Raw genomic sequence first — 5,000 nt, 5'->3', positions numbered from 1 at the left:
TCTTCTTCTTAGTGATGGGCTTGAGGTCATGCTTCTCAGTTGAACCGGCTTTGGATGCCATAAATGGTTATGGAAAACAAAAAGCATTGCTTTTACCACACCAAACTTAAAGGTTTGCTCGTCCTCGAGCAAAAGAAGAAAGAGAGAGTAGAAAAAGAAGGAATGGAGGAGAGGGAGATGGCTTTGTGGTTCGGCCAAAAGGGGGAGAAGTGGTGTTTAGGTTGTGTGAAGATGAAGGGGTGAAGAAGGGTTTATGATTGGTGAATGGGTGAAGAAGAGAGAGAGAATGGTGGGGTTAGTGGGGATCCTGTGGGGACCACAGATCCTGTGGTCAAGCAAAGTCATCCCTGCACCAAATGTTGCTCAAATCACGTTTGAGCTATTTCTGGCGTTAAACGCCGGGCTGGTGCCCATTCCTGGCGTTTAACGCCAGGTTCTTGCCCTTTCCTGGCGTTTAACGCCAGTCTGGTGCCCCTTCTGGCGTTAAACGCCCAGAATGGTGCCAGACTGGGCGTTAAACGCCCAACTGCTACCCTCACTGGCGTTTAAACGCCAGTGAGTTCTTCCTCCAGGGTGTCTGTTTTTCTTCCTGTTTTTCATTCTGTTTTTTTCTTTTTCAATTGATTTTGTGACTTCTCATGATCATCAACCTACAAAATAAAGTAAATAACAAAGGAAATATATAAAATATAACATTGGGTTGCCTCCCAACAAGCGCTTCTTTATTGTCAGTAGCTTGACAGAGGGCTCTCATGGAGCCTCACAGATACTCAGAGCAATGTTGGAACCTCCCAACACCAAACTTAGAGTTTGAATGTGGGGGTTCAACACCAAACTTATAGTTTGGTTGTGGCCTCCCAACACCAAACTTAGAGTTTGACTGTGGGGGCTCTGTTTGTCTCTGATTTGAGAGAAGCTCTTCATGCTTCTTCTCCATGGTGACAGAGGGATATCCTTGAGCCTTAAACACAAAAGATTCTTCATTCACTTGAATGATCAGTTCACCTCCATCAACATCAATCACAGCCTTTGCTGTGGCTAGGAAGGGTCTGCCAAGGATGATAGATTCATCCATGCACTTCCCAATCTCTAGGACTATGAAATCAGTATGGATGTAATGGTCTTCAATCTTAAACAAAACATTCTCTACAAGTCCATGAGCTTGCTTTCTTGAGTTGTCTGCCATCTCTAATGAGATTCTTGCAGCTTGTACCTGAAAGATCCCTAGCTTCTCCATTACAGAGAGAGGCATGAGGTTTACACTTGACCCTAAGTCACATAGAGCCTTCTTGAAGGTCATGGTGCCTATGGTGCAAGGTATTGAAAACTTTCCAGGATCTTGTCTCTTTTGAGGCAATTTCTGCCTAGACAAGTCATCCAGTCCTTTGGTGAGCAAAGGAGGTTCATTCTCCCAAGTCTCATTTCCAAATAACTTGTCATTTAGCTTCATGATTGCTCTAAGGTATTTGGCAACTTGCTCTTCAGTGACATACTTATCCTCTTCAGAGGACGAATACTCATCAGAGCTCATGAATGGCAGAAGTAAATCTAATGGAATCTCTATGGTCTCATTTTGAGCCTCAGATTCCCATGGTTCCTCATTAGGGAACTCAGTGGAGGTCAGTGCACGCCCATTGAAGTATTCCTCAGTGGCGTCCACTGCCTCTTCTTCCTCCCAGAATTCGGCCATGTTAATGGCTTTGCACTCTCCTTTTGGATTTTCTTCTGTGTTACTTGGGAGAGTACTTGGAGGGAGTTCAGTAACTTTCTTGCTCAGCTGTCCCACTTGTGCCTCCAAATTTCTAATGGAGGACCTTGTTCATTCATGAAACTTTGAGTGGTTTTTAATTAGATCAGACCATGGTTGCTAAGTCAGAGGGGTTCTGCTTAGGATTCTCTGTCTGTTGCTGAGAAGATGATGGAAAAGGTTTGCCATTGTTAAACCTGTTTCTTCCACCATTATTATTGAAACCTTGTTGAGGTCTCTCTTGATTCTTCCATGAGAGATTTGGGTGGTTTCTCCATGAAGAATAGGTGTTACCATAGGGTTCTCCTAGGTAATTCACTTCTTCCATTGAAGGGTTCTCAGGATCATAAGCTTCTTCCTCAGATGAAGCATCCTTAGTACTGCCAGGTGCATTTGTATTCCAGACAGACTTTGAGAAATCAAATTGACTTGTTGAGTCATATCTTATTCTGAGCCAAAATGGCGTTCAGAGTGTCATCTCAAGAACTCCTTTCTTCTGACTTGTCCATTGTTCACAGGATTCCTCTCAGAAGTGTACATGAATTGGTTATTTGCAACCATTTCAATGAGCTCTTGAGCTCTGTAGGCGTCTTCTTCAGATGAAGAGATCCTCCAGCAGAGCTATCCAAAGACATCTTGGATAGTTCAGAGAGACCATAGAAAATACCTATGATGCTCCATTCAGAAAGCATGTCAGAAGGACATCTTCTTGATCATTGTTGTACCTTTCCCAAGCTTCATAGAGGGATTCTCCATCCTTCTGTCTGAAGGTTTGGACTTCCACTCTAAGCTTACTCCATCTTTGTGGTGGAAAGAACTTTGCCAAGAAGGCATTGACTAGCTTTTCCCAAGAGTCCAGGCTTTCTTTAGGTTTGAGAGTCCAACCATATCCTAGCTCTGTCTCTTACCAGCAAAGGGAATAGCATCAGTCTATAGACCTCAGGGTCAACCCCATTAGTCTTGACTGTGTCACAGATTTGCAAGAATTCAGCTAAAAACTGATGAGGATCTTCCATTGGAGTCCATGGAACTTGCAATTCTGTTGCATTAGAGAAACCAATTGAGGTTTAAGCTCAAAGTTGTTTGCTCCAATGGCAGGGATAGAGATGCTTCTCCCATAGAAGTCGGAGTAGGTGCAGTAAAGTCACCGAGCACCTTCCTTGCATTGTTTGCATTATTGTTGTTTTCGGCTGCCATGTCTTCTTCTTCTTTGAAGAATTCGGTCAGGTCCTCTAAGAGAGTTGTGCTTTGGCTTCTCTTAGCTTTCTCTTCAAGGTCCTTTCAGGTTCAGGGTCAGCTTCAACAAGAATGCCTTTGTCTCTGCTCCTGCTCATATGAAGAGAAGAGAACAAGAAAATGTGGAATCCTCTATGTCACGTACAGAGATTCCTTGAGGTGTCAGAGGAAAAGAGAAATAGAAAGAAGAAGAGAAGAAGAGAATTCGAACTTTATTAGATAAGTTCGAATTGTGCATTGAGAAGGAGTGGTACTCATAAAGAAGATGTGGGAAGAAGGGAAGAAGATTTTCGAAAATTAATTAGGATATTTTGAAAACATTTTTGAAAAACACTAATTGATTTTCGAAAATCAAAGTGGAAAAGAAATCAAGTAATTTTTGAAAAAGATTTTTTTAAAAATAGAAGTTAAAAAGAATTGATTGAAAATTATTTTGAAAAAGATGTGATAAAAAAAATGATTGGTTTTAAAAAGACGTGATTGAGAAGATATGATTTGAAAAACATTTTAAAGAGATTTGATTTGAAAACATTTTAAAAAGATTTGATTTTAAAAATTAATGACTTGCCTAACAAGAAAAGATATGATTCAAACATAAAACCTTCCTCAACAGAAAAGGCAAAAAATGTTCAATCAAATCATTAATTGTTAGTAAGTATCTTTTAAAAAGGAAAAAAATTGATTTTGAAAACATTTGATTGAAAAGATATGATTTGAAAAAGATTTGATTTTGAAAAACTTTGAAACTTGAAAAAAATTGATTTGAAAAACAAAATCTTCCTCCTAGCACCATCCTGGCGTTAAACGCCCAGAATGGTATATTCTGGCGTTTAACGCCCAAATGCACCCTTTTTGGGCGTTAAACGCCCAACCAGGTACCCTGGCTGGCGTTTAAACGCCAGTCTGCCTTCTTCACTGGGCATTTTTGAATGCCCAGCTTTTCTGTATAATTCCTCTGCAGTATGTTCTGAGTCTTCAATTCTCTGTATTATTGACTTGAAAGACACAAAAAAAAATATTTTGGATTTTTAATAATCAAAATGCAACAAGAATCAAATAACAATGCATGCAAGACACCAAACTTAGCAGTTTGTATACTACTGACACTATGAGACACATAAACACTCAAGTCAAAAGAATTCAAAGATCAGAGTAAGAAATCATCAGAATTACTTGAAGATCCTTAAGACACATGAATGAATGCATGTAATTGACACCAAACTTAAGATGAGACACTAGACTCAAGCAAGAAACATACAATATTTTTGGTATTTATGGTTTTTGTGAATTTTTTTTTTTGTGATTTTCGAAAATTAAGTGAAAACATCAAAATTCTTAATGAGAATTCCAGGAATCAGTGCAATGCTAGTCTAAGACTCCGGTCCAGGAATTAGACATGGCTTCACAGCCAGCCAAGCTTTCAAAGAAAGCTTCGGTCCAAAACACTAGACATGGCCAAAGGCCAGCCAAGCCTTAGCAGATCACTGCTCCAAAAGCAGGATGAACAAGCTCTTGTGATGATAGGTTGAAACCTCGGTCCAATGAAATTAGACATGGCTTTACAGCCAGCCAGATTTCAACAAATCATCATGAAACTCTAGAACTCATTTTTAAGAATTTCGAAAAAAATAAATGCCTAATCTAAGCAACAAGATGAACCGTCAGTTGTCCATACACAAGAACAATCCCCGGCAACGGCGCCAAAAACTTGGTGCACGAAATTGTGATCAATACTTTTCAAAACATAAACAATCCCTAGTAATGGCTCCAAAGACTTGGTGCTCAATACCCTGGCATAAACACAACTTCGCACAACTAACCAGCAAGTGCACTGGGTCGTCCAAGTAATAAACCTTACGCGAGTAAGGGTCGATCCCACGGAGATTGGTGGTATGAAGCAAGCTATGGTCACCTTGTAAATCTCAGTCAGGCAAACTCAAATGGGTATAGTGATGAACGAAAATAACATAAAAGATAAAGATAGAGATACTTATGTATATCATTGGTGTAAGAGCTT

This window comes from Arachis stenosperma, chromosome 10 (genome assembly GCF_014773155.1).
Source record: "Arachis stenosperma cultivar V10309 chromosome 10, arast.V10309.gnm1.PFL2, whole genome shotgun sequence".
Lineage (NCBI taxonomy): Eukaryota > Viridiplantae > Streptophyta > Magnoliopsida > Fabales > Fabaceae > Arachis > Arachis stenosperma.
Note: the sequence above shows the minus strand (reverse complement) of the source record.